The sequence below is a fragment of the Sapajus apella genome, unplaced genomic scaffold (assembly GCF_009761245.1).
Source record: "Sapajus apella isolate SASKATOON/1434 unplaced genomic scaffold, GSC_monkey_1.0 scaffold20, whole genome shotgun sequence".
NCBI classification, from domain to species: Eukaryota; Metazoa; Chordata; class Mammalia; order Primates; family Cebidae; genus Sapajus; species Sapajus apella.
In genome coordinates, this window is record NW_022436960.1 from 1,382,199 (window position 1) to 1,391,438 (window position 9,240).

General features: G+C 51.1%; 1 pseudogene; it reads left to right on the forward strand.

The window, feature by feature from the left end:
• The first annotated feature begins 1,477 nt into the window (after positions 1-1,477).
• Positions 1,478-2,135, forward strand: LOC116558055 (annotated as a pseudogene).
• The last annotated feature ends 7,105 nt before the right edge of the window (positions 2,136-9,240 follow it).

The window sequence follows — 9,240 nt, forward strand, 5'->3', positions numbered from 1 at the left end:
AGTCCTGCTCTGTTGCCCAGGCTGGAGCTGAAGTGCAGTGGTGTGATCTGGGCTGCAACCTCCACCTTCCAGGTTCAAGTGATTCTCATGCTTCAGCCTCCCAAGTAGCTGGAATTACAGGCGTGCACCACCATGCCCAGCTAATTTTTGTATTTTTAGTAGGGCTCTCCATGTCGGTCAGGCTGGTCTCGAACTCCCGACCTCAGGTGATCTGCCTGCCTCAGCCTCCCAAAGTGCTAGGATTACAGGTGTGAGCCACCGTGCCTGGCTAATTTTTGTATTTTTAGTAGCGACAGGGTTTCACCATGTTGGCCAGGCTGGTCTTGAACTCCTGACCTCATGATCCGCCCGCCTTGGCCCCGCCTTGCCCTCCCAAATTGCTGGGATTACAGGCCTGAGGCACCGCACCGGGCCAATATGACATTCCTTAAGGTGAACAGGATTTCAGTGACCACGTTTGAAATTTGTTTGTCCCTTTGGTCAACATTATCCCGACCTTGAGTCATAAGTTTTGACCTTTTTTTCAAGTGGCATCAGGGATGGGAAATTGCAAAATAATCCATGCCCGGGCAACATGGGGGCGACCCCATCTGTACAAAGAAAATAAAAGCCAGGTGCAGTGGCTCATGCCTATAATTCCAGCACTTTGGGAGGCCGGTGTGGGCGGATCACAAGATTAAGAGATCGAGACCAGCCGGGCGCGGTGGCTCATGCCTGTAATCCCAGCACTTTGGGAGGCCGAGGCGGGTGGATCCCGAGGTCAAGAGATCGAGACCATCCTGGTCAACATGGTGAAACCCCGTCTCTACTAAAACTACAAAAAATTAGCTGGGCATGGTGGTGCGTGCCTGTAATCCCAGCTACTAAGGAGGCTGAGGCAGGAGAATTGCCTGAACCCAGGAGGCGGAGGTTGCGGTGAGCCGAGATCGCGCCATTGCACTCCAGCCTGGGTAACAAGAGCGAGACTCCGTCTCAAAAGAGATCAAGACCATCCTCGCCAACATTGTGAAACCCTGTCTCTACTAAAAATACAAAAATTAGCCGGGCATGGTGGCACATGCCTGTAGTACCAGCTGCTCGGGAGGGTGAGGCAGGAGAATCGCTTGAACCCGGGAGGTGGAGGTTGCAGTAAGCTGAGATTGTGCCATTGCACTCCAGCTTGGGCGACAGAGCAAGACTCCTTCTCAAATAAAAAATAAATAGCTGGCCCTTGTGGTGTGGGCCTGCGGTCCCAGCTACTCAGGAGGTTGAAGCAGGATGATCACTTGAGCCCAGGTGGTTGAGGCTGTCATGCAGTCAGCCATGATGGCACCACTGCACTCCAGCAAAAAAGAAAAATCTGCCGCTATTTCATATCTCAGAATAATATGAAAATGGGTGTGCTGGGTGGGATGCAGTGGCTCATGCCTGTAATCCTAGCACTATGGGAGGCCGAGGTAGGCAGATCATGAGGTTAAGAGATTGAGACCAGCTTTCTCTTCCCGCTGCCCAAGATGCTGAAAGGGAAGAAGGCCAAGGGGAAGAAGGTGGCTCCGGCCCCTGCTGTCGTGAAGCAGGAGGCTAAGAAAGTGCTGAATCCCCTGTTTGAGAAAAGGCCTAAGAATTTTGGCATTGGACAGGACACGCAGCCCACAAGAGACCTCACCCGCGTTGTGAAATGGCCGCACTATATCAGGTTGCAGCGGCAGAGAGCCATCCTCTGTAAGCGGCTAAAATTGCCCCCTGCAATTAACCAGTTCACCCAGGCCCTGGACCTCCAAACAGCAACCCAGCTGCTTAAGCTGGCCCACAAGTACAGACCGGAGACGAAGCAAGAGAAGCAGAGGCTGTTGGCGTGGGCCGAGAAGAAAGCGGCTGGCAAAGGGGACGTCCCCACGAAGAGACCACCTGTCTTTTGGGCAGGAGTTAACACCGTCACCACCTTGGTGGAAAAGAAGAAAGCTCAGCTGGCGGTGACTGCACACACCGTGGATCCCACTGAGCTGGTTGTCTTCTTGCCTGCCCTGTGTCGTAAAATGGGAGTCCCTTACTGTGTCATCAAGGGGAAGGCAAGACTGGGATGTCTAGTTCACAGGAAGACCTGCACCACTGTCGCCCTCACACAGGGTAACTCGGAAGACAGCTGCTTTGGCTAAGCTGGTGGAAGCTGTCCGCACCAACTCCAATGACACATGATGAGATCTGCCATTACTGCGGAGGCAGTGTCCTGGGTCCCAGGTCTGGCTCGAATCGCCAAGCTTGAAAAGGCAAAGGCGAAAGAACTTGCCACGAAACTGGGTTAAATGTACACTGTTGAGTTTTCTGTACATAAAAATAATTAAAACAATACAAATTTTCCTTCAAAAAAAAGATTGAGACCATCATGGCCAATATAGTGAAACCCCGTCTCTACTAAAAATAAAAAAAAGTAGCTGAGTGTGGTGTTGCATGCCGGTAGTCCCAGCTACTCAGGAGGCTGAGGCAGGAGAACTGCTTGAATGTGGGAGGCGGAGGTTACAGTGAGCTGAGATTGCACCACTGCACTCTAGCCTGGCAACAGTTTGAGACTCTATCTCAAAAGAAAAAGAAAATGTGTGTGTTCAATGTAATACTAAGTACGGTATGAAGGTGCCAGTCTTTTAAAAATTAGGCCAGATGCAGGGGTTCATGCCTATAATCCCAGCACTTTGTGGACTGAGGTGGACAGATCTGAGGTGAGGAGTTCAAGACCAGCCTGGGCAACATGGCAAATTCCCGTCTCTACAAAAAATACAAAACTTAGCTGGACATATTGACATGCACCTATAACCTCAGCTACTTGAGAGGCTGAGGTGGGAGGATTGCTGGAACCCAGGAAGTCAAGGCTGCAGTGAGATGTGATCGTACCCTGCACTCCAGCCTGGCGACAGAGGGAGACCCTGTCTCAAAAAATAAATGAATAAATAAATGCTAGGGAATAAAAAATGTTTCTTGACTTGCAGGCCAGGCATGGAGGCTCACACCTGTAATCCCAGCACTTTGGGAGGCTGAGATGGGCAGATCACTTGAGGTCAAGAATTTGAGACCAGCCTGGCCACCGTGGCAAAACCCAATCTCTACTCAATACAAAAAAAAGAAAAAAAAAATTGCCAGGTGTGGGCACCTGTAATCCCAGCTACTTGGGAGGCTGAGACACGAGAATCACTTGAACCTGGGAGATGGAGGTTGCAGTGAGTTGAGATCGAGCCACTGCACTCCAGCCTGGGCTAAAGAGCAAGACTCAAAAACACACACTTGACCGGGCGCGGTGGCTCACGCCTGTAATCCCAGCACTTTGGGAGGTCGAGGCCGGTGGATCACGAGGTCAAGAGATCGAGACCATCCTGGTCAAAATGGTGAAACCCCGTCTCTACTAAAAATACAAAAAATTAGCTGGGCATGGTGGCGCGTGCCTGTAATCCCAGCTACTCAGGAGGCTGAGACAGGAGAATTGCCTGAACCTGGGAGGCGGAGGTTGCGGTGAGCCGAGATCGCGCCATTGCACTCCAGCCTGGGTAACAAGAGCAAAACTCCGTCTCAAAAAAAAAAAAAAAAAAAAACACACACTTTTGATTTGGACATCAAAATACAGAACCTGAGTCCCCTCTGAAGGCCCTTACCACATAGGGGTAGGATATTTATTTGCAGTGGTGCATTTTTTTTTTTTTTAATGTTTTTTGTAGACACACAGGTCTTGCTGTGTTGCCCAGGCTGGCCCAGAACTCCTGGGCTCAAGCGATCCTCCCACCTTGTGGAGTGGTCCGTTCTCGCTCTACCTGCATTTAGGATAATGTTCAGTTTCCTGACTTGTTAGACTATCATACTTGAATAAATAGTTCTTGAGCACCGACCCTGGCTGGGGTGTGGAGATGAAGTCCTCCCTAGAAGGTATTCCCAGACAGGGGCCCCTCTTGTTAGAGGTGTGTGTTCGGCCGGGCACAGTGGCTCTTACCTGTAGTCTCAGCACTCTGGGAGGCTGAGGTGGGTGAATCATTTGAGGTCAGTTTGAGGCCAGCCTGGCCAATAGGCTGAAACCCCGTCTCAAGTGAAAATACAAAAATTAGGCAGGGCGAGGTGGCTCACACCTGTAATCCCAGCACTTTGGGAGGCTGAGGCAGGTGGATCATGAGGTCAGGAGTTTGAGACTAGTCTGGCCAACATGGTGAAACCCCATTTCTACTAAAAATGCAAAAATTAGCCGGGCATGATGGCGCACACCTGTAGTCCCAGCTGCTCAGGAGGCTGAGGCAGAAAAACCACTTGAACCTGGGAGAAGGAGGTTGCGATGAGCTGAGATAGTGCCACTGTACTCCAGCCTAGGCGACTGAGTGAGACTCAGTCTCACAACAAAACAAAAATTAGCTGGGCATGGTGGCAGGTGCCTATAATCTCAGCTACTCGGGAGGCTAAGGCAGGATAATTGCTTGAACCCAGGAGGTGGAGGTTGCAGTGAGCCGAGATTATGCCATTGTACTCCAGCCTGGGCAATGGAGTGAGACTCTCTCAAAAAACAAAACGAAGTGTGTATATTCAACCCGGGCAAATGGCCCTCTAGGGCTCCCTGATTTCCCTGGTGCCTGATCCAGAAAAGGTACTCAGGCACTGAAAGCCTAAACCAGATCATCGCTGCAAGTGTGTGGGGTAGAAAGACACAGCACCCTGTAAACGCAGAGCATTTCAGCATTTCCTGGGAGTGAAGGGGTCTGAGTGTCACCTCACACTAAGCCTCTTAGAAACTGCGCTGGGGAGAAGGAGCTTGAGAAATCTTTCACAACACGTTGCAAGGAAAGGATGTCTGGTTTTGAACTAAAACCATAGGTGAATTGTTAAATTTTGTTAAGTGGGAACTTCTGAATCCCATGTTTCCTTTAAAGCAGAAATGCAGCATTGAGTTAAGCCCTGGTCTGAACGTGAGGGCAGCCTAGAGGTCCAGGCAGGGTTCATCCGTTCTGAATCCTGCCGCATCCACCGCGCCTGGGGTGGGGGTCTGGAAGATTCTTTGCTCTTTGATGGTGTGGAGGGTGGGGGCAGGGAGGCCTGTGATCTTTTGAGTCCTTTTTCCAGGTCTGGAGAGTACATTTGCTAAGCCCCTCTTTGTGGAAAGGCCGTTTTGCATTGGCTGGGATCCCACGCTCCCCAGCTCTTCTCTCCGGGGCTGGCTCCCCAGACTGCAGTCTGCCTCCTGGACCCCAGAAGGAGCAATCGGAGGCGCTTCTGGGCTGGCAGCTGCCTGGCCCTATTGGGCCGCTCCCCTGGGTGTGGCTGCAGGGGCAGGGTGCAGCGCTGGCGCCCTGGGAATCCGGTCAGCCCAGTCTCAGGGAGGCCACTAGCGCGCCTGGGGCTTTGGGCTATCTGGGGAGAGCCCTGGCGAGATCTCTGTCTTCTTCCTGCCTGGTTGACAGGCATTTACTTATTTTTAGTATTTTGCTATGATCAGGTGTTTTACTAATGCATAATTGCGTTTACAAAGTAAAATTTTAAAAGCATCATGAGGAAATCTGTCCTGATCCTTTGCCATCTAGATGGCACTGGGATGTGCCATCGGCAAAAGTCCCCAGAAGACGCCAGTGACAAATGCCCCCTCTGGTGTCCCATTTGTGTTTTGCTGTTGGGTTTTTCATCCTACTTAACTGTCACAGGTTGTGAAATTGGGAGCTGGTGTGGACACAAGGGTGGGGCCCGGACAGCCAGGGGTGGGGCCTGCATGGGCAATGGCAGAACCGAAGTCGAGTCAGAACTGCTTTCCCTCCTCACGCCCCCCACCCCAGCCCCAGAGTTTCGTTCTTGTTGCCCAGGCTGGAGGGCAATGACACAGTCTTGGTTCACTGCAACCTCTGCCTCCCTGGTTCAAGCGATTATCCTGCCTCAGCCTCCTGAGTAACTGGGATTTTACAGGTGCCCACCACCATGCCTGACTAATTTTTTTGTATTTTTAGTAGAGACAGGGTTCACCACGTTGGCCAGGATGGTCTGGATCTCCTGACCTTGTGACCTGCCCGTCTCGGCCTCCCGAAGTTCTGGGATTACAGGCGTGAGCCACCACCGCACCCGGCCTGATAATGTCATTTTTCTCAGAGAACCCAGCTCGCTCTTACACCTCAGAGTGTAGGAATTTCCTGTGGCCACAAACTGGTGGCTTCAAGCAACAGAAAATGACTGCTGTTGTTTGTTTTTTGAGGTGGGGGTCTCACTGTGTTGGCCGGGTTGGTCTCAGACTCTGGGCTGAAGGGATCCTACTGCTTCAGCCGGCGGAGTCACGGGGATCACTGGCATGCACCACCGCACCCAGAAATCTATTCTTCCACAGTCCTGGAAATGGCCTTCTAGGGCTTCCTGCTCTCCCTGGTGGTCCCGGAGGTTCTGAAGTCTGACAGGATGCATGTGCAAGGCGGGTTTCCTTTGCAGGCTCAGTCGGTCGGAGGGTCTGCGGCACGACCTGCCTTTGGCTTCCCTTGGCTGCTGGCAGCCCTGGGCACTCATTGGCTGGGGGACACCTCTCCCCCGTCACCACTTTTGCGGGCGCGCGCGCGTGTGTGTGTGTGTGTGTGTGTGTGTGTGTGTGTGTGTGTGTTTCAAATCTCCTTTGCCTTTCTAAAGACACCTGTCATTGGATTTAGGGTCTGTCCTAAATCCAGGATGATCTCATCGTGAGATACTTAATAATTTCTGCAAAGATTCCATTTCCACATAAGGTCACATTTGCAGGCTCCAGGAGTTCTGATGTAGAGATGTATTTTTCGGGGGGGTCACCATTCAACCCACTACACGGGCCTCCAGAGAGCATTTTAAACAAGACCCTCCCTTTAAAGAAGACATGGGGTTGGGCATGGTGGCTCATGGTTTTTGCCCCAGCACTTTGGGAGCTGAGATGGGAGGAGTTTGAGACCAGCCTGGGCAACACAGCAAGACCCTGTATCAAAGAAAAGAAAAGACATTGTCCTAAAAAGGCTGGATGTGGTGGCTCATGCCTTTAATCCAAGCACTTTGGAGGCCAAGGTGGGTGGATCACCTGAGGTCGGGAGTTCAAGACCAGCCTGACCAACATGGTGAAACCCTGTATTTAAAAAAAAAAAAAAAAGCCAGATGCGGTGGCTCACGCCTGTAATCTTAGCACTTTGGGAGGCCAAGGTGGGTGGATCATTTGAAGTTAGGAGTTTGAGAACAGCCTGAGCAACTTAGTGAAAAATGGCATTATCAGGCCGGGCGCGGTGGTGGCTCATGCCTACTAAAAATACAAATACAAAAATACAAACCCTACTAAAAATACAAATACATTAGTTGGGTGTGGTGGTATGTGCCTATAATCCCAGCTACTCAGGAGGCTGAGGCAGGAGAATCTCTTGAACCCAGGAGGTGAATGTTACAGTGAGCCGGGTTTGTGCCACTGCATTCCAGCCTGGGCAACAGAGTGAGACTCCTTCTCAAAAGGAAAAAAAAAAAAAAAAAGAAGACACTGTGTGTGGCATGCAGAGTTCCATTGCTCTGGGTGACAGGTGATGCTCTTATTTAAAATGCCATTTTCCAGTGGCTGGATGTCCTTTGAGCCTTGGGATTCCTATGGGCAGTGATTTTTGTGGGAGTAGGATGTTGAAGGGAATGTTTATCTTGGGGTAGCCAGTGAAATGGAAAGCCTCCTCAGCGGGGACTCCTCACCCCCTTGTCCAGATTTACTGATAGGAAAACAGGCTAGGAGAGGCCACTTTAGATATCTAAAGTCACACAGCTGGGTTGGTGGCAGATCCAGTTTTTGGAACTCATGTCACTGCCCAATGGGTTCTTCCTGCTGCTGCACAGACAAAGTGAATCCACTTTAGTGCCTGGCATTGCACTAAAGAAAGAGGTTAGGAGGCTGGGCTTGATGGTTCACACCTGGAATCTCGGCACTTTGGGAGGCCGAGGCAGGGGGATCACCTGATGTCAGGAGTTCAAGACCAGCCTGACCAACATGGTGAAACCCCACGTCTACTAAAAAGGAAAATTAGCTAGGTGTGGTGGCGCAGGCTTGTCATCCCAGGAGAGTCGCTTGAACTTGGGAGGCGGAGGCTGTGGTGAGCTGAGATCGAGCCACTGCACTCCAGCCTGGGTGACTGAATGAGACTCCGTATCAAAAAAAAAAAAAAAGGCGACAGGAAGCTGGCTATGCCACAGGGGAGATGGAGTCATTTACTCAAATCAACAAAGGCTGAGAGGTTATGGGTTTTTCAAAGCAAGTGTGGTGGGTGGGGGGCTAGGGAATGCGAGCTGCTGCCAGGTTGGGGATGGAAAATGGTCCTCATGCCCTGCAGGGATTGGTTGAGTCATGCTCTGCCTGGGGCCATCTGTTGCCAGAAATGCAAAATCCCAAAGACATCTCAAAAGGCCAATCTTAGCTTCATTGTGGGAGAGACTGGGGAAGTTGAAATTCTCATGACCTCCAGAACAAAGGCTGGTAATCCTTTATTTATTTATTTATTTAAATTGAGATGAAGTCTCACTCACCTGTGACCTGAAGCCCCTCCCCTCAAGCCTTTCTGCCTTTTCCAGACTTTGTCACCCAGGCTGGGGTGCAGTGGCACTATCTCGGCTCACTGCAACCTCCAACTCCCGGATTCAAGCGATTCTCCAGCCTCGACCTCCTGAGTAGCTGGGACTACAGGCGTGCGCCATCATGCCCAGCTAATTTTTGTATTTTTAGTAGAGATGGGGTTTTACCATGTTGGCCAGGCTAGTCTCAAACTCCCGACCTCATGATCTGTCCACCTCGGCCTCTGAAAGTACTGGGATTACAGGTGTGAGGCCGCTGTGTCCAGCCAAAGGATTGTGTCAGAACTGGAAATCATGTTAACCAGGCATGAACAGCAGAATTCAGGGCCCTCTCATCCTCCTAATCTGGTGGCCTTTTGTTAGTTTTACAAGGGTGGTTTAGTTTGGGGAAGGGCTATTATCCTTTAAACTCCAAACTGAATTTCTCCCAAAGTTAGTTTGGCCCACGCCCAGGAATGAGTGAAGACAGCCAGCCTGCGGGGCTAGAAGCAAGGTGGAGTCAGCCACACCAGATTGCCCTCACTGGCATAATTTCACAAAGGTGGTTTCACCCAGGGAGTCTGGTTCTAGACCCATCAGCTACTCAGCCTCCAGTGGAAGGAAGCTTTGTGCTTCTGGCTCGGGAGTCTCGGTAGATGCTGGGAGGCAGGTTTGCCCTAAGCCGTTCCCAGCTTGACTTTTCTGTCTAGTGATTTTGGGGCACTCAAGGGACACAGTAGA